This window comes from Onychostruthus taczanowskii, unplaced genomic scaffold (genome assembly GCF_017590055.1).
Source record: "Onychostruthus taczanowskii isolate IOZ18803 unplaced genomic scaffold, ASM1759005v1 scaffold9, whole genome shotgun sequence".
Classification (NCBI taxonomy): Eukaryota; Metazoa; Chordata; class Aves; order Passeriformes; family Passeridae; genus Onychostruthus; species Onychostruthus taczanowskii.
The window spans coordinates 7,084,162-7,105,440 of NW_024506993.1; positions in this window are offsets into that span (position 1 = coordinate 7,084,162).

The window sequence follows — 21,279 nt, forward strand, 5'->3', positions numbered from 1 at the left end:
CTATCAGCTCTTTTTGACAGGATTTGTTGTGTGTGTGCTGAAAGAAAACAAAGAGCAAAAGCTTTGAACCTTTAGAGACAAGTAAAACTGGGGTTCAAGCACAGGTAACACCCCTGTGGCAGATAGAACCTCCCCACCATTCCCTCACACTTTGGAACAGCTCTTCCTCTGGCACCGGCCTTCTCTCAAATTGCTCTGCAAGATGTGCAAATGTTATTTTCCTTTCTGCTGTCAGCTCTTTTCTCCACATCATCTACTACTTCAAATAACACTTTGAAAAGGAGCTCTGATGTCTGCTTTCAGATGAAAAATGACAATCCCTGGGTAACATGTTCAAGCACATTGATAGAGAAGCTGTAATTTCAGGATAGCATCTTTCCCTCTACAGTCATGAGATTTATTGCAGATGAATGGAACAACTGAGAAGTAATTTCTTACTCAGAAGTTTCAATAGATATGTAAGGAAATGCCCTGATAGTCCATTGAGGATCTACATTAGATGTTAATTTGTATGTGTGCTTTCATAGCAGTGGAACTGCCCTCATCCTGGCATGAAAAGATACCTTCATGAGCACATTTTTCAAAGAAATCTCAGAGTGTTACTTTACTTCATTTTGGTTTTGTAAGATCTGATAGTTTCCCTTCTCTAAGGTAAACTACTGTGTTCAAAACAATTTTTTTCCCCAGCTCTGTGTATGTATATGCCTTGAGATATGACTATAGACACCCCTGTGCAGAGGAAGGAATGCCATTCCTGATGTCTTCCTGCAGCAGGGCATTCAGGGGAGACCAGAGAACTGGAAATTAAACCTAGAGGTGTAACGGTGCCAGAAGACTCTTGGGAGCATGTGGGTACCCACAAGGGCTGGTGCACATCACATCTAACCAGCAGCACATGTGGCAGCTTTCAATTCAGCCTTGTGGATTTCCCTAACTTTTCACCCAGGTCTAAGTCCTTTCAAATATCTTGAAAGAAGCTTTTGCAAAGAAATTATGCCCAAAGAGTATGCAAGTTTTTTGCTATTTAGAAATATAAATTTTCTCATAAGAGGCCATGATCAGCCAGTTGGTTTTACTGAAGAGATGATTGTCATAGAGATAAAGCTCCATGGCACACAGGACACAATGAAAGTGCTGGCAGCCTTTAAACATGGTGCTATTTATGCCAGAGTTACGATAAATGTTCTGAAAAACACTTCCAGTTATTTTAATTTACTTTTTCTCTGCATCCCTGAACTCTGATCACTTGCAAATTGAAGTGCTCTTAAAAACTTTAAGTACTCCATTAATTTTAAATTGCTCTAAACTCTGCAAGCCCAGAAACCCAAAGCACTCTTGAAAATTTGTAGTGCTGCGACTACTTCGAATCACTCAAAAAATGTGGGTTCAAAATCCTTTTTGTGTGTTTATTTCTTTTGTGTTCATATTTTCTCTCACAGTGCAACAAACACAGTGGAGACATAAATTCTTCAGCCCACTAGGAAAAAACCACATCATTCTAAGAACAAGCCTTCATCCAAATTGTCAAAATAAAAAGGAGCAACTTTGAGAAAACTTCATAATGCACAAGGATTGCCAGAAAAACGTGTGTCTTCACACACTGCTATCCACACTAAATCTTAGATGCAGGCATCTAAAACAGAAGTCAGTTTGAGATGAGCACCTCAAGAGATTGGCCAGTGCATTGAGGTGGCTGCTGGTCTGGCTGGGAGCTGTATCTGTTTCTTACTACGTATGTACCAGACACTCCCTCTGTGGGAGCTGGGCTCCATCCCCCCTGTGTTGCATTCACATTCTCTGGGAAAATGTCTTTGCCAAGGATTTTTCTCCTGGGAAGCAGAGAAGCCTCAGAAAAAGGGAAACAATTCTTATCTCATTTGCTTCTCCTGTGTTGTGCTCATGTGGAATGTGTTTGGAGATTGTTTACCCACAGGTGATGGTTTCATTGGTTTCTCGGTGTGAGTTATTTTGACTCATTGGCCAATCAGTGCCAAGATGTGTCAGAGCTCTGGCAAGAGTCACGAGTTTTCATTATTATAATTTTTTTAGCCTTCTGTAAGTGTCCTTGCTGTATTCTTTAGTATAGTTTAATATAGTATTCTTTAATATAATATAGTATCATAAAATAATAAATTAGCCTTCTGAGAACATGGAGTCAGGTTCATCATTCCTTCCTTCGTTGGGGCACCCTGCAAATACAATAGCCCTGTGCCCATCAGGCTCCTGGGCTGGTCTGACCATGAGGAGCTCATTTCTCTCTCCTGTCCCTGAGTTGTGTGCTCCCCCACAAACTCCTGCTTCCTTAGCACGGCAAGGGTGGTGCTCAGGAGGAGCCTGCAGACAAGCTGCTTTCAGCTAATATCTCATCAAAAGGAAATAGCCTTTTGGCAAGGCGTGGGAGGAGCAGCACAGCGCTGCCTCCACTGAGGACAAATCACTGTGATCTGCAGCTGCTGGAGGAGAGTGGGGGATGACTAAATTGTAATAAAGCAGCACAACAGGTTTGGCCCCCTGGTAAAGCCTTTGATATCAGTGGTGGCAACTGACAGATGAAACTAAGAAATGCTTCACATGCCCAGATGAAGCTGTCTGAATAAATAGAAACTTTTAAACAGGCTTTTTCCTCAGAAATATGATATGAAATAATAGCTGTGCTGGAAAGCTTTTGGGGATCTCTGTTAAATAATTTGTTTTCCCAGAATTTTTTAAATAAAAAAGATAATTTAGTCACAAAAAAAAAAATTAATTCAGCATCTGTAAAAAACATAACTAAAGTATCTAATCATTACTTCCAAGAAACAGTATCAAGTATTTAGGTTTTCCTTCTTTCAAAAGTACCTGTTTCCATCACAAGTTTGTGGCCTCCCATGCAGCTGAGCAATGCAACACTTTAATCTTCAGCCAAAATAACCTTTGCAACTCTTCCTGTCATAGGTAAGTCTGCTGCTTAGGAGGCCTCTACTTTTAGGGTCTGATCTCTCTGTTATGGTCAGCTGGGGGCAGGGAATTAAAATTCTAAAGACCATTTTTCATCTCTGGGGAGATTTTCACTTTGGGAGCTCACCATCCTTGGTTGCCTTTGGCACAGCCTAAATAACAGGGATACATGACTTTGAGCCCACGTGTCCTGCAGTGCCCCCATGGCTGTGACCAGAAAAGGATGTGCCATCAGAGGACTTTCTGGGAAACCCTCCATGGGATGGCACGGACCTACCAAAATGCCTTTTAGGCAGGTTTGTTTTGTTTTGTTTTGTTGGTTTGGTTTTTTTTTGTTTTTTTTTTTTTTTGGACCTACCAAAATGCCTTTTAGCCAGGTTTGGTTTTTTTGGGGGTTTTTTTTTGTTGTTGTTTTTTGTTTTGTTGGTTTTTTTTTTTTTTTTTTTTTTTGTTTGTTTGTTTATTTGTTTGGGTTGAAAAAAAAAAAACAAAAAAACCAAAAAAAACTGTAAGTTTTAGCTGGTTCTGGGGTGCAGAGGCTTGGTGTGTCCCATGAGAACACAGTCCCTGCTCCCTGTGACCACCAGTGCTTTGTTGCATGGTGAGCACAGCAATTCCCCAGTGAGGTAAGAGCATTGAGAGCTGAGTCCATGCAGTTTTTCCTTGCTACTTCCTTATCAATGCCACACAATCTGTCAGCCCACAAGTGATTAATAATGGCTCTTACTGCCCTTTTCCTCCTCCATCCTCCCTCTGGCAGATGCACCAGCTTAGACCTGATTTTCCTGATCACCATGTACATACACCAAGACAGTGAGGGTGTCACTTCTGCATGGGTCTTGTCCCCTCACTGCCTCGCTCTGTGCGGGTGCCCAGCATGAGAGCTGCTCAGAGGGAAATGTATCCTAAAACACTTTAGCCATCATCACTGGCTAATAACCTAAAATCCATCATTACTGCATGGAAGCTAAATGAAGAATCATTACATGTGCCAGCTATTAAGTGATGCATGACGAGGTGCTTCAGCAGTTGATCACGGAAGAGACAAAACTACTCTACGAAACACAGTGGAAGGGGAAAGACAGAAGGATCTGTCTACATTAAACTAAGCCCTTTCCAAGAGATGAGACACTGCTTTTGTTGTACAGAATTAACTTTTAAAAAAGAAAACCATTGGATTGTGTCGGAATAAAATAGAGGTCTTGGTTCAATAGATAGAATCCTATCTGATAGTAGTGGCTGCAGCCTCAAACTGTGGCATCACTCTAATAAAAGTTGCTGTTTTCCAGTGCAAAGCCTGATTAAAACCTTTTCACTCTCAGTGGATCCACTTCAGCACTAAGAGCATGCTGCAGTGGCCAGCAGCCTGCCCCTGCACAGTGTTTCAGAAACAATTGTCTCAGGCTCCCCTGTATTAGTCCCTTAGCCACTTTATACCTAATTACCCCTCCTCAGACCCAGCTCTCTCTCTCAGAAGCTAATCTTCTGGGCACAGTTCTACCACATCCTCATTCTTGCCAAGCACAAGTGCCCCAATCCCTTTCAGCACTGACTTTACCTATAACTAAAAGAAAATGTGTGTGGTTTCATCATGTTTGGCTAAGCAGAACACCTGCCCCTGCACCAGGGACTTCTCCTTTCCACTGCTCATTCTTGCCCCACCACGGGTCAGAGACCAGCCACATCTGACAGGATTTTGTGTAGGTTTTAGCAGGTACCAGTAAAACTGTCTGCCTTGAAACCAAGCAGTGATTTCTGTGGAGATTCCACTTGATACATGCCCACATCAACTGAACTTGGAGAGGTAATTGTTTAGCTCATATTTGATTCACTTTGTGTGCTGTGTTGATTTTGTACTGAACTGGCTTCTCAAACATCACATGGTGGAATACCAAGTCAAACATTTTACAGAGGCTTAAATCAACCCTATTCCCTTTATTAAGCAAAATTGTAATCTCATTATATAAAAAAAATCTAGTCAGTTTTAGAAGATCTATTCCTGTTGATGGGCATTAATGATATTATCCCTTCCTATTTTTTAATTTCTGCAGTTGTTTCTCACTGTCTGGGATCCATTATCTCCACAGGATCAGAACTCAGCAGGCATCCAAACCATCCAACTTTCCCTTAAATAGCATCTTTTCTTCTCCTATTGTAATTTTGCCAGTACTCCATGATCACTGCAGAACCAGCTTTAGCAGGCCAGAAAAAAGAAAAAAAAAAAACAAAAAAACCAAAAAAAACTGTAAGTTTTCAAAACACTTATTTGCAAATTATTTACTCTTCTGATTTGAAGAGGCTGAGCAATTGTAACTGTTGCTTACTATCCCCTGGACTTCTGCTGTTATGCAAATTGTTGTACCATCATCTGGTGGGAATGCATCATTTCTGGTTGTTTTTCTCCTAGATTCAGAACAGGAATACTTGTTCATTAAAAACATTTTCCTTTCTGCATAATTGTTGTCATTTCTATAATTTGAATATGGTAATAGTCCAAAGACATCATTTAGTTTATCTTCATCCCTAATACATTTTAAAGACTTCCTTACTGCTCTTTTCTCTGTAAATGTAGCCTGTTTCTTGTATTATTTTCCTTTGCTCATCTAATTTTTCCAGTTTCTAATATCCAAATTACAGTAATTGCAACCTTCCCTTTTTCTGTTTGTTTTTCCATTTGGATGCAGACATTGCACTTTTCATTGTTTCTCTGAGATGTTCCATTTCTGTAACCATTTCAGGTATCCTTTGCCAGCAGAGGGACCAGGGCTCTCCAAGGCTTTGGCTGCAGTAGCCTCCAAATACATTTGCGTGTCTTCTGTTTCAAAGTTTGCCCTGGTATATAATTGTTTTGCACTGGGAATCTGACTTTTTCAAAGTACCAAATGAATGTGTAACTGATATTTTTTTCCTGCTTTCCACAAGTAATGATCAACTGTTGATCTTGGGCCCCTGACGGAATGTCTCTCTTCTTCAGTTAATTCCTCTCTACTGAGAGAAAATAGTATCCAGTTGTATCCCACTTGTTTTTGCCTTAGGTGAAATAAACTCTAGAGCTTTGGGATGCTGACAGGTGCAAGAAATACCTGAGTTCAGGCAGTCCTCCCTGGGCATTTTTTCACTCTCAATTCCACCAGAGGCATACCCCGAGCTGCACACATTTGCCGGGCTGGGAGAATAAGTGCACTTATGTGAGCAGCAGCTTATTCCTCAAAAGAGGGTGTCCCAAAACTGCAAAAAGTTTCTCAGTGCTGGGATAATTGGTTAATGGACTTCTGATTTTTGCTTTTCTACATGGGGTTAATTTATCAGTTGATAAGCATTTTCTGCTGGATAGGCAGCACATTTTCTTGATTATTTCTGTTTCTGCCTTTAGGTAACAGACCTAGATAATCAGAGGCCATCCTGTGGCTATCTTTAAGGGTATGAGTCTGGCCCAGCTTCTGCAGTCAGAGCAATGTGATATTCACAGTGGCAGAATTTTGAAAGAGATAAAAAGGTTGACAGGAAACTCTTGATGCAGGTGATGGCATGATGGCATGTTGTTTTTCTTCAGGAAGTGTTCACCTCCATGGTGACTCAACTAAGAAATGGGTGAGATGAGTGAGGAAAGCTGGCAGGACATAGAGTGTGTTGGATGGCTGTCCTGGGGCTGCTGCCTTTCCCAGGTTACCTGGCTTGCAGGTCTGGGACTGAGTGTGTGTGGAAGGGCTGGCATCTGTGCTCCTGAACATCCCTCTAGGATGGAACTTCTCTCACTTCTCAGCCAGACTCTGGAGACTTGTACTAATCACACAGTGCCAGACTTGAGAAATCTCTTTTTAACCACCTTCTCAAATATAGGCACTCTACTTTTTTTTTTTTTTTTAAATTTTTTTTGTTTGTTTGTTTGTTTGTTTGTTGTTTTTTTTTTGTTTGTTTTTTTTGGGGTTATTTGTGCATTTCTCAAACAAAGAACCCCCAATGCAAAATCCAGCTAATCTGGATAACACACTCTTATGGGGTCATTACCAGAAGACAAAGGCCAGCAAGCCATGAAGGCAGCACCCTCCTCTCTGATGAAGATACCTTTCTTTGCATTTTGCTTGAATAGTCTCAAATTATTTGAGCAAATTGAAAAAAAGAAAAATTCATTATCAGTTTCCTTCAGACTGTACAGTCTGAATCTTAAAAAAAAAATCACACTGGGTTGTGAATGAATGGAGAATAACATGTTATATTCCTGAGAAATTTTAGTTCTCCAGCATATGACTACCCACTTGGATAACCGTTTGTTCCACATGGAAGCCAAATAATTAGTTCTCCACTTATTTATGTCACCAGGTTGTAATTATTTTCTGGTAATACTCTTGTGTGCAGCTTTGTATAAATACAAAATAGAAAAGTAGCCCCTGTGCTAGGAATTTACAGTTCAATAACACAGAAAATAGTGCCACTTAAACAAACATAGGATCTTCATGGTGGGCTCAATTTACGCAGTTGGCCATCAGATCAGGTTGCTATCAGATAAAATAGAACTAAATCACAAATGTCAACTCTGACTGCTCACATCAAAATTATTATAGAAAGTCACTTATTTAAGGAAAAAACCCAAAACTCAAAAGCAAAATCTGGGTTAAGTTTAATTGAAATTTTAAAAAAAAATCTCTCAGAGCAAAGCCTTGCTAGCATCTTCCTTATCTTGTACACCAGTCCATGCATTTCCCAACCATTAAGCTTCTCAGGAATTCTGATTTTCCTCCTTTTACTCCAAGATCTTTCATATGGTAGCCCATAGTTTCCTCTCAGCAGTTTTGAGCATGTTCTCTGCAGTGACCTATTACCAGGTGACAGGTTTTTCACAGTATCCAGGGAGGAGGCAAAAACCAAATTCCAAAGTGCATGGCACTCTGTGCATCTACAGCATCAAGGTTATTCCCAACCGGCTTTTATAGGAAGGCATTTGCTGGACATTTACATTCTTTAGATGATACCAGGATTCAAAATCATCTTTTCTACAGAGAGCAAGTAACTGAACAGCATCTCCAGGATACCACTCACAATGATGACCTCTACATGCACAGCAAAATTGATTAAATGCACACTTACTTCCCTGCAGTTTCAGCAAGGCCAGCAGGTCAATCACATTAATATCAGATACTCTGTTTTATTGGAGAAGTCTTGTGGAAATAAATGTCAGCATGGCTGCAGTCCAAAAATTTAAAGATTCACTGATGGAGTCAAACATAAATGGTTCTTACCTTGCAGTTTGACAAAGTTTCTTCCATTGATATTTCTCCCCAGGTACCTCAAGCTATGGATGCAATACAGGACATGCTCTATACTTGGGAGAAATGTTAGGATAAATTTTCTTAGAACAACACAGAGGCAAGTGAAATTCAGTCCTTTGGTTGCATTATTCCCTTGACATTGGAGACATTATTATAGACACCTCCATTTGTCATGGGCTCCTTTCAGGGATGAGGTGACAAATCCAGACTGCTAAGACAGGAACTACCAGACATATTGAAGGTACCTGCCATAAAAGGGGATTGACCACAGCCTGAAAAGCCCATTGTGCTGCCATCTCTGCAAAAGATGGTTCTTATTTGTAAGGAACCCGCAGTTTCAGTGACAGATGGCTTGAAGGGTGCTCAAACAGATATCATTGTCGTGGCCCATCAGCCTTTTCACTCCTCTTTTTGCAAATTCCTGTCTCCTGCTTCCTCCACCACTTCCCTGTCCCGAAACAGCCCATGATCCATGATGGGTGTCACTGCAGCTTTACCATGGTGGCCACATGGGCTGAAGACCTGGAAGGAGCAGAGCTTGAGGATCTTCTGCTCTGCTTTATTCAGCCTACAGCCTTGCTTCCCATACTGCCTGCAAATCCCCAGACCTCCAGATTTTAAAGTTTGCAGTGCAGTATGTTAACAACACACCACACATTCAGTTGTGTAACTTCAAATATCAGAGTGCTATAGAACAAGGTGGAAATTAAAAGGAAAGAAAAGGTCAATGTTTCAGCAGTCCTGTCCTCTTCTGCCCCACCGTCACACAGGCAGTGGGACACTGAGTCTGTGCAACCCATCAAAAAACTTAAGTATCTGCTGAAGCCAGTGAAATGACCAAGACACAATGCTACAAGCAGAGAAAGGTTTGTATGACTGGCAACCACTCACTAAATTTCATGTTTTATTTACTCATATTCATCCTTGTCAGATTAAATTAAATTTCAAAATGCTTGGAAAACATTGGACAAATGCCCTTTATCATTAAAAAAAGATTCATTATCTGCATGGCATTATTAAACTTGTATCTTCTGCCCTTTTTAGTACCATTTTTTCCTAATTATCCAAAGCTTTTTGGCACAAGATCACTAATGAAATATCTAAAGGGCTGCAATCTAGCAATATTTTGTTAAACTAGAAAAGGTTTGGATTTATTCTTAAAGAGGAAAAATGAGGAATAATGGCAGATCTTTGAAGAATATACACTGTATTTTCATTTTCAGAGATTGGCTCATACCTTGATTACTGGGTCCCTTGCTTACTCTTAGAGATGGGGTAAATATGTCTGTTCAAAGAGACTTGCCAAAGTCCCCATGGGACCTGTAAAATCACAGGCAGCAGCAACTGTGCTTTTCTTTGTGCCTTTGGGTCTCAGAAATGTTTGTGGTCTCAGCTGTTTTCATGACCAGCCAAGTGCCACACTGTCATATTAAACATTGTCCTGTGTCCAGTCCTGTGCGTCTGAGCTGGTTGCATGTGGGGGTTTTATGGGCAAGCAGAGAACATTTGAAAAACACCTTCCCTCAAAAAACACCCTCCGTGTGGCGGTGGTTTTGTGATGGGTTTCCTGGGAAGCCTGCTACTCCCTGCCCTCCCTAGTGCAGACCCAATGCTCTGTTGAGGGGACAAGGAGCAGCAGCTCCTCAGCCATGGATTACCATGGGAAATTAGGTAGTAAGAGAGAAACCAATTATGGATGCTGTGATATATGCCCTCAGAGGGCTTCATCAGCTGCAGCAGCATTTACCTAGTCCTCCACTTTGTATTTCAGAGGGCAAAAGGGCAGAAAACATTAAGGAGAGTGGCCCTCTGAGAGATTTCTCTCTCTCTCATCTACAACTGTGACACTTTTAACAGATGAAGGACAATAAGAAGGCAAGAAATAAACATGACACCTTTATTGGTTTGGATATTTTTTGACAGAGAAATAGAAATAGAAATAGAGAAATAGGTATGAAATACTATAGAAAAGAAAGGTGTCTTTGCACTGCTGTAGAGTTTTCTATAAAACAGTGCAAGGAAGTCAGGCAAGAATTTGATGAACAACTCTGAGCTTGGCATTTTTGGTACTTCAGAATAACTTATCACCTCTTAAGAAGTGGCTTGACCAGACTCTGCACAAGTTAATGCAGGAGAAGTATATGATAGTGTCACCTAGCAGAAAATGGCACAATGAAATGGGAGCCAAAGGCTAAAAAGACAGCACAAAATGTTTAATAAAGAGAATATTCAGCAAACCATGTAGATACACCAGCTTCCCCCACATCACAGGGCTTTTCCAAAGGACTGTGGCTCCTGAATTAAGGCACTGCTGAAGTGCAGGCAAGTTCAGTCAGGAATTACTGGGTGAGATTCAGTTTTGGAAGCTGCAGTCAGCCTCAAAAATCAATTCTCATCCCTTGTGGATGAAAAACCACTTGACTGTGTCCAAGCTGAAACCTTTGATTTCAGCTTGGGCAGTGTCACTGCAGGGCAGAGCAGGTTGAACATCTGCCTCCCTCTTGCCCCTGGATTTCTGACCACACAGCAGCATGCTCAAGCTTCTGCATAATGTGGAGCAGGCTCTGGGGTTTTTCCTTACTGCCTGTGGCCTCAGACACCTTTGTGCACTGACACAACCACATGGAATGGCAGTGGGATCCTCCAAGGAAAAGGCACAACACGAAGCCTGCTCAGGAACAGCTTGTCTGGGTGAAACAACTGCTGGTTCCTGTGATGACTGGGGAGCCAGCAGGCAGGTTTTTAGTTATCCCCAGTGAAGAGTTCCTTACCTCCCACTGTGCTTCAAGCTACAGGGTTTAACTGATATTAGCCTTTTTCCAGCTGTTTGAAATCTAGTGAGTAGTGTTGCTTTTCTTCTCCCCTCTGCCACTTCTTGCCTCCCTGATGGGAACATTTTGGCTGTCTTCCCATCTGAAGATGTGTTTGGAAATTTGGATGAGTCCAGGGAGTGAATTGTCTCTTTCATTGTTTCTTTCTAGGGAAAACACCACTAGAGTTATTTGCCTTCATAGTTGTTTCCACCTCCACATAATCATTGTAGAACAGCAACCTGCCCTCAGCAGTGGTTCTAACTGTCTGTGGCTGGTCCTCCTCAGCATGAGCTGCTGCTCGTGGTTTTCACATGGTGTTTTTGCTAGCAATGATTCCACAAGTATTCACAGAGGTTTGCTGTCCCTCCACATGCTGCCTGGGCACCAAGCAGAGGCTGCATGCATGCAGCAGACATGGCAGGGGCAGCACAGTGCATGGCCAGCACAGCACATGTGCAACACGGGGGTGTATGACAGAGTGAACATGAAGCACCAGGCAGGTACACCTCAGTGCACATACAACAGTGTGCAGCCAGCACATTGCACATGCCACCATGGCACACATAAATTGTGGTGCATGTTTCAGAGTACCGCTCAAGACCAAGGCAGTAAGATGTTCCTGTGAATCACAGCAACCATGATACAGGAGAAATATTTTTAATAAGTGATCTGACCATTTTTATAATTTATTTAAAACTAATAGTGTCCTAGGATCATTACAAAAAATGTAATATTTTTTAGTAATAGACACTAAGGCAGATCTGTAGCAATTTTACTGTCATTACTATCCACTTAACTACCACTTACATTTAGAGATATTAATTTCTTTGTGTGTATGTACATGTACAGTGCTTGATATCAGTCCAGGATCAAGTTTCTTAGAGAAGGAGAAAATTTAGCATCTAAGATACTGCTAGCCACAAAAACACTTGGGGAGTAATGGGAAATGCAAATGCTGCACAGATGCTTGGAAGGGATCCAAACAAACGCTTTTAAAACCTACATCAAACCTTCCTCTTCTGTTGCTGCTGCTGTGTGGTATCATGTACAGAGATGTCAAATTACTTAGAAGGCTGAAATCTGTGCAACTCAGCACATTTCCCATCAGTAATTTAGAGAATCAAAGTGGAATTAAACTATTAGAGGGGGTATTCACGGTGTGAAGAGGCATTAATATGCTTTTAAGGGACAAATTCAGCCAGCAGTTGCTTTACCAGCTTGTAAAATTTGCAGTGTGAGCATGGCCACAGACCTCTCGCTGCTGAGGAAAATCACTTTCTCTGTACAAACTTCGGGAGCTTTATCAGTCTGTGAGTTTATCGGGGCTGTATTTGGGCTGCATTTCTCCATGAGACTGGGCCAGCTGTGTCTCATTTGGGTGACCCCAATCAGGGCAGGTGATTACAAAGGGGGATTTTATAAGACAGAGTTTTGTGGGTTGCCTTGCCTGAGAAGGCAGAATGTGTAGTGGGAAGGGTGAGGTTGGCAGCAGAGCTGTGCCTGGGGCATCAGTCAGCCCCCTGAGTCAGCCCCTCATCCAAGCTGTCTGCTTACAGCAGAAGAAGAGGAAAAAGTCAAGCACTGCTCTTCACTGACTTTCCAAAGTCACCCCAGGTCTCCTGAGTGCAGCAACCCCCACAATAAAACAAAACAACGTTTGTGTAGCAGAGACATTGTAAGAGCAGGGGATTCCAAGCAGGAGGCATGAAATTGAGTTTCTTTATTTTTATTTATTGCATCCAGATAAATTTTTTTTTCTTTTTTTCCCCCCCCAAAATTGATGATGAATTGGCTAAAAGCAGCTTTCAACCTCTATGAATTTGTGGGAGCCTAAAACTTACCGAGGTGAACCCATGAAGAATCTCCCAGGGAACCTTAGAGTGGCATTGTCCTGGTGAATAATTAAAAAATGATCCTTTGGAGTGGCCAGAGAAATGTCTTGGAGAAAAGTCAACCAAACCCAGCAATTCCTGAACAGCTCAGGAGGGGACACAAGGCTTCTCTTTCCAATTGGTCTTTGAGTGTCAAGATTATCACCATCATTTCCAAAAGAATCATGGCAGAAACAACCCCTTTCTAGGTCTGTGAGTTTTCAGTTTGAGTAAATCCCCCAGTCCCTATCTCTGCAATCTCATTTGCTCCTGCCAGCCCTGGCCAAGCTTCCAGAGGGGACACGCAATGGGCTGGATGTTATTTCACCCTATCCCAATGGCAGCAGCAAAGTCCTTATGAACAGCATCAAGGCAGCTTACCAAGTCGGAGCCAGTCCTTTGCTGAATCAATAGCAGAGGAATTTCTGAGTATTGTGAGCCACAGCTGTGCCACTGGTGAGGACACTTGGCCACACCCAAGCAGTGTCCCCAGGAAGCAATGAACAGCTGGCTGGTATTTGTGTCAAATTGTTGATATGTAAGCAGGGAGCATGCTGTGCATTTAAATCACTTTCACACTAAATTTGGAACAGAAATCATTAAATATTTATTCTGTGCCCAAAATACTGCTCAAGCGCCCTACTTACTGATATTACATATTAATTCACACAGATTTTGCAGTACTGATAATGCATTTATTTTAAAATGGTGAGTCTGAGGTATTTGTCATGATTGGGATGTTTAATAAAAAGGGAGATTCATGGCCCCAGAGGAAGCCCATCTAGTCACTTCTGTAAATCGAAGTGGTTTATGTGAAAGGAAATTCAAGGGTTCAAAATTACCAAGAAATAACACTAGCTGTAAGTTATTAGTGATATGTTGAAGACCGGTAAAATCAGATCTTCCAGAACAAAGATACTTAAAAGCCTAATAGAAATTCAGAGTTATTTACTTAGCAGTAGGAGTACTGTATATTCAGTGATGTAATCACACAGCTAGAGTATAATTGCTACAAATCAATTGCTCCTTTCCCTGGGTATGGGAGGTTCAGATTTTCCTGAAATATGAGGACTGGTTGAAAAACACACACAAAAAAACTTAAAAATAACTAAATAGATGCCCCTTGAGTTGTAGTGACCCCAGGGATGGCAATCAGGCACTGACTGGCAGCAGCAATCCAGCCCAGGTTTTGTAGGAGCCCTGTGCATGCTGGAATAGATCAGCTGCAATTATTTCCAGGCTCTGGGCGAGCAGAATAGGGTGCATTTGATAAATTGCCCATGGTCCTCCTATCTGCAATAAGACTCAGTCATTTTTAATTATAGACGCCTTGAAAGCTGGAAGCCAGTGCTGATTGGGCAGCAAAATATTGCTACAATCCTCTCAATAGGGTTTGGAAAAGGATTTCAGTGCTGAACCTGACACGGATGTGATGCTGCCAGTCTGGCCAGAAAGTGGAAATAAACAGCTCACTTGTGGATTTTGCTGAGTAGCTGCAGACATGGAGAGGGTCTGGTCTCTTTCAGGGCCTGCCGGGTCAGGCTAATTTGTTGTTATTTTTTTCACACCTGCTATAATAAACCCTAGGAGAAAGCTGAAAAGACCAAAACTGGTGTCAGGACCAAGTGCATCCTCAGTGGCAAGCATCTGCCCAGGCCCATGGAGGAGAGCAGGGAGCACAGAGCAGGCAGTATGTTTCCTATCACTATTAAATTTCCCCATCTCCTGCTTTGTGTTATCAAAGAAGGCAATCAACATTTCCCCCTCTGTCCCTTCCCTGACATATCTCTTTCAGTACATCCCCCCTTCTCTCCCTGCAGTATTTGCTCTCGCAGTGCCCCTGAGCAGTGATAGGTGCCTGGAAGAAACCCATCATGTGGATCATTATGAGCATCAGCCTCCAGGCACAGAAGGCACCAAAGCCAATGTGCTGGCTGTCTCCTTCCCGAAGAAGGACTGTGGGAGGGAGAGGCTTGAGAGGCAGCAATATTGCCTGTGGAGGCCAGGGCTGCTTCAAACCCAGCCAACAGCACCCCCCACACAGCTGCAACTGTGGCATATCTAAATCCAGTTACAGGGTGGAATAAGTACTCCTACCTCAGCACACAGGGCTATTTCTGACTCCAGAGCCTGGATGCTGTGGGAAGTCTCATTTTCCTGCAGATGCTAGTCAGGTCTGGAGAGCAGAACCTGGCACCTGCAAAGGAGGGAGAAGAGACAGAATGATGGCACAACAGACTTTTTCAAGGGACTGAAAACCCTTTCCAAAACATCTTCAAATACACTATCCAGAAATAGATCAGGAGGTTATCTTATTGCAAACTGCAGTTTTCCAGCAGTGCAGATAGAGAGGGTAACTCCATCTCTTCAATGCCCTGCCAGTCCCCAGTGGGCAGCTACCACTGCACAGGACACAGACAAGTGTTCCCACCATGAGAGACTGACCCTCAGCTGGCTGGAATTTTCCCTTTCAGGTGGAAGTTTACTGAAGAAAGGAAACTCGCTCTAAATTCTCTCTGTGCAGGGCAAGGAGCAGGCTGAGCACTAATAAGAGAAATGCTGAACTGAAGCAGTGGCACCCCAGCTCTTGCACCAGCTGCAGCAGCTGGGTGTCCCACGGTGCCTCCCTCCCCATCCCACACTTCCCTGATGCCAAGGATTAAGTAAGGCCAGCAGCTCTGGCTGGCCCCAGCTTCGCTCCTGACACAGCTCTGGTGCAGCCAGGATCCCAAAGTAAATATTAGCTGAGTGTGCAGGAACAGGTGAAAAGAGCAACAGTTTAAGCCACTCTGTTTGGGAGACTGAGAAATCTATATAACCCTGTTACCAAGAAACAAGGATTGCTTCCTCTGCTATTTTAGGAAACAGTGAAACAAATGGAGCCTAGGACACACCAGGATTTCTATTTCCACTCTGTAAATGAGTGTTATTACCAGGAGGCAGTGTTTTCCAGTGGCACTCTGTAGCCAGACTCTATTCATGCCTGAATCAAAGGATGTGCTGGTCGAACCTGCCCACTCACACTCTCCCATTATCCAGTTCTTTAAAGTGCCTTGCTGCAAGGTGCAAACTGTCTAGCCCCTCACAGCATGTGCCCAAAGATGTGACAGCAAGTCCTCAGGAGAAGGTACCATTCACTTGGCACTACCTGTTGCACAGCCTAAGACAGGCTGGCCCTCAGCAGCTCCTCTGCTTTCTTTTTCAGTTGCTGCTGAAATTTCTCATCTTTATGAGCTATAAGATATTTTTAAGCAGAGTCTTTGCCACCTCCTTTTCCTCTTTTTTCCCTTTCATTTTCACCTGATACTCTACAGAACTCAGAATTGTATTGCAAATTTTTTTTTCTAAAGCAAAAGGTACAACCAAGCAAAAACTTTTTTCATGTTTTGATGGCAATATTACCAAAGGGCCAAATTTGTAGTAGGTAACTGCCAGAAGATCAAATGATCTCTGATGCTGGACTTTTATAAACACCAAGAGTAGCAGCCAGCTGGCACCCTGTGGTTGCTGAGGGGCTGGCACTGGGCAGCCCTGTCAAAAATCAGGCTGCTCTGCAGTCAGTCTCAAATTAAGTTGAATCCTAGCTGGGGTCTCTGTACACTCCTCCAGATGTGTTTTCTGATCTATACCCAGAATACTGCATATATAAGGCATGTCATCTCAGGCTCATTAAAACAGCACCATCTGAGCTGGAATAGGGATAGGAGCTAGTGGGTGCAGGGAGAAGCAGCAAGTGCCCCAGCACCAGAGTCTGCACTCTCACTTTGCTTCCGAATCTCGTGTTCAGTGCAAGGGATTTGCAAATGACTTCTGCAAATGACCTCATGTTTTGCCAGAGGAGGTTGAGTCGATATTAAGGAAAAATTTCTTCACTGAAAGCACAGTCAGGCATTTGAATAGGCTGCCTAAGGAAGTGGTGGAATCACTATCACTGGAAGTGTTCAAAAAGAGTCTGGATGTAGCCCTTGGGGACATGATCCAGTGGTGAATATGGTGGTGTTGGGTTAATGGTTGGTCCTTTCTGCCCTAAGGATTCTATCATATTCCATGGCCATAGGGGAACTCAGAGGAGGCTAAACAGTACAAGAGATGGGCCTTACTCTCTCTTTTCTCTTCTAGGCAGTCCCCGCAACTCCTTGCCATCAGTGCACATAGATTTTACAAAGGCGCTAATTGCTTCCAGCTTTCATAAATATTCTGGTTTAGGCCTTTAACCAGGATTAATAAGAAGAGTGTGGGTTTGTTTGGTTTTCATGCAAATGTGAGCCTCCCTGAGGGAGATATTCTGTTAAGCTCTCCCAAATGGCTGCTTTAAGTGGAGTTCACTCTTTCTGAGGGTTTCTCCCAAACCTTGGGTCCTGCCTGCTTTCTTACACAGGCAGTGCCACTGCACCCAGCACCATGTACACAGGAAGTCTCTTCCCAAAGCCAAGGCCTCTGCTTCAGCTGTGCTTTTCTTTACAGTAATTTCCACAAGTCATTATCTACACTGATTTCCTCTGTCTAATGGAAAAAACTGGAGAGAGATACAATCGCTACAGTAATGATTTGTCTAATGTCAGCAGGTTCTTCCCTCTGACACTGTATGAAATGGAAAGAAATTTGAAACATTTCACAATTTCACAATTTTACTTTAGCTATTCTTCATCCAACTCTGTTTCAGATACATGAGGTCACTAGGAATCTCCTTTACTCAGCTGCAGTGGCTCCAGCCGTGAGAGGTGGGAAGCATTTCGCTCTAGGCAGGCATTTCGCTCTAGGCAGGGATCGGTGTATTTGCTGCTTCTTGTTTGTAGTGTAAACAGGCAGGGAGGTGGATTATTCCCACACGGTGAGTATTGCCCCTTACCGGAACTTGCAAGAGAGCTGGTAATGCAGGTACTTTGGATCTCATTTAGTAATTATTCTGGAAAGTGTTTTAGCAGATGCAATTAACTCATGATGCTGGGAACAAATATGTAGGGGCAGATTTTTAAAACCTCCTGGAGCCTGTTCCAAAGTGATAAGCTAGAAAGGACCATGGGTTTTGCAGCTGTGTTTCATCTTGAAAACAAACTTAGCCATCCAACATTAACCATCCTTTTAATGGAAAGAGCCTTTGTTTTAAGCATCCTGGGAAAATAGCAATAAAAACCAATATAACATCAAAAATTATTTAGCTAATGCTCCTATTTATCTACATTTACCCACTCATGATGGGTAATTACACAAGTACCCACCGTGAAATAATACCACTGGAAGTTAGCCACACATAATTTTCATGATCACTCTACCGCTTCCCTTCCTGCACAATGCCTTCCAGACACTGCCTTGCAAAAAAATGCAAACAACTGCAAGTGAGAGATGTTTTGAGGAAGCTGCATACATCTCTCTGGACAAATATGGCATTTGGAAAGAGAAAGCCAGAGGCCTGAGAATTTTTGACCTGGCTCTTTCCTTTACTCAGTAAAAAGCATGAATGTTGTAACTGTACATTCAAACACAGTCACTGTGAAAATGTGGATGTGTGAATTAAGGAAATAAAGTGTCGATCACATTGACTGTGATGTGTCCCTGCTTCTCTGGACCAGCAAAACTTCCACATGAACCATACCTTGATATTCAGTCAGGCCTTTCATAACATAACCAAGTTCAAAGTTCTCTAGTGAGCCAAATCTCACCCACTAAAGGACAAATATAATTCTGAAGGCTCTTAAAAAAGAACATGCATTTTTGCATTTTTTTTGGTGGTTATATGTATCAATCTAACATCAATTAATTTAAGGAATCTTTTCTGACAATCTGTCAGAGAAGTCAATTTGTCTTTATAGTCAGATACTCAATGTCTGTGATGTTCCTACCAGCAAAAGTTATTTCTGTAATCCCCAGCTGCTTTCCTCTAGTGAATCCACCTCTGCAGAGTTACCACAACAATCAGAGCAATCACCACAGAAAATCTTTCATAAAAAATGCTCCAATTTTCCCCTGATCATCATCTGACAGAGCTTTGTTGCTGTTTTGTCCAGGAGAGGGAAGACAGAGGGCTGCAGCTCCTGAACATATGCCTCCTCAGCTATGAGAGAGAGCACCTGCAGCCTCATGTCACAGATTTTTTTTCCATTCTCCTATACAATAAATGACAATTCTTTATTGAAAATCCCAAAGACTTCTGCTTTCTCCTCTGTTGTGTATCACCTATAGATAATACCATCATAGGCACTGATGTAGTTTATTCAATTTTTTCTGCATTGGCACAACTGGACTCAGGACAAGATGTGTTTTTTTGGTTTTTTTTTTTTTTTTTGTAGTGGGTTTTGTAAAAATGGCATAAACAAAAAAAAAAAAAAAAAAAAAAGCCAAAAAAAAAAAAAAAAAAAAAAGCCAAAAAAAAAAAAAAAAAAAAAAGAAAGAAGGAAAGAAATGCCAAACTAAAAGACAACTGAAAAAATAAGAGAACTTTGTTGAGGAAGAGACTTTTGAGACATCCCATCACCCTTGTGGTAGTTATCCTTGCATTAGCAATGTTAGGGACCAAACAGCACTAGCAGGTGCTGTATGACCTGTCCCCTAGCAGCACAACCACACACCTTGGGTGAGCAGGGTTATTTGCACTACAGCAATGATATCATGGTACTTCTAGTTGTTGGTCTGGGAAAAATAAATAGGGAGGCATGAAATGATACTGAGAAAGGCTGAGCGGGGCTGAAAAGTCTTTTCCTAACTTCAGCTTGGACAGCTCCTTTCAATGGGAAGCACACAGAAAACCTCGTTTGGAGGAAATTTACAATTTTGCTCTTCCCCATGGAGAGTTTGTCATCCCTAGGTCTTGCCACATTGCTGGCCGGACACACACCATGGCAAGGTGATGTGCAGAATGCCACAGCTTTAGTAGATAAGGCTGATGGAAATGGGGAAAGCCATTTTTCACTCTCTACACCAATTTTTCCACCACTTCTTATGGCTTTTGGAAATGTAGGACCCAGAAGTTTTTCCAGACTCATCTGCTACTCTGAGCTTTTAATTAGAAGTAGGCAAGAAGATCAGAAAGCCCAGCTGTTGTGAAAACTCTGGAACACATAGTGAGAAGCAGTGCCTATCTCCTCTCCCGCAAGCTATTCTCACAGCCCCACCACCATGAGCCAATGTTTATCTATTCTCCCTAAATATTTATTAGCATGAATTAACAGGTGACAGGTATTTTGCCATTTAGAAAATAAGTACTGCTAATTGAGTAGAAAAACAAAACCTTGAAAACACCCACCGACCACAAATACACAAATGCATGTAAATGAAGTCTCAATCAGATCTGAAAATCACCAAAAACTAAACCATTGAGCATACAATGTCTTCACTGACTCATCCCTCAGAGAGGCTCCTGAAGTTCTCAGCTTGCCCCAGGTAATCTTCAAAGCAGAACACCACGATATCATTACACATGTAATAATTAGCGACTTGGATGAAACCTTTACCAGCAATATCACTTTTCAATTAAGACTTTTAGCTGCACTGAGGTGCAAGAAGCGCTGCTTGGTGGAAAACAAATGCTGCGAGCCTCAGGTCTGCGGGGATTCGTGTGGCTCAGGATGCTGTGGGGACACAGTGTGGGGCTATGGGGGCACCAGGGGCACAGCAGGGACATTGGTGTCCGTGGGGACATTGAGGACACAGCAGTGTCTGAGTGTGGTTGTGGAGGTTCGGAAAGACAGTGGGTACTGTGGGGACACAGCAGCTCCTGTGTGGGGCTGTGGGGTGGGGGCACCAGGGGGCCCCCACAGCAGGGGCATTGGTGTCCGTGGGGAGATTGAGGACACAGCAGTGTCTGTGTGTGGTTGCGGAGGTTCGGAAAGACAGTGGGTACTGTGGGGACACAGCAGCTCCTGTGTGGGGCTGTGGGGACACTGAGGACACCGGGGTGCCTGTGTGGGGTTGTGGGGACACTGAGGACACCGCGGTGCCTGTGTGTGGCTGTGGGGACACTGAGGACACCGCGGTGCCTGTGTGGGGCTGTGGGGACACTGAGGACACCGGGGTGCCTGTGTGGGGTTGTGGGGACACTGAGGACACCGCGGTGCCTGTGTGGGGCTGTGGGGACACTGAGAACACCGCGGTGCCTGTGTGTGGTTGTGCGGACACCGCGGCCACACGCTCCCGCCGGGCCGTCACCCCTCGCCTCCCGGACCCCCGCGGCCATGGCGGCGGAGAAGCCCCCACCGGGCATGCGCGGGGCCCGCTCGCCGCTCGCTCCCCTCGCCCCGCGCGTGCAGCACCGCGGCCAGCGGGGGGGCTGCAGCCCGGCGGGCGCGGCAGCAGCGCGGCTCGGCCCGCCAGCCCCAGCCCCTCGGTGGCCAGCGAGAAGGAGAAGGATGAGCTGGAGCGGCTGCAGCGGGAGGAGGAGGAGAGGAAGAAGAAGCT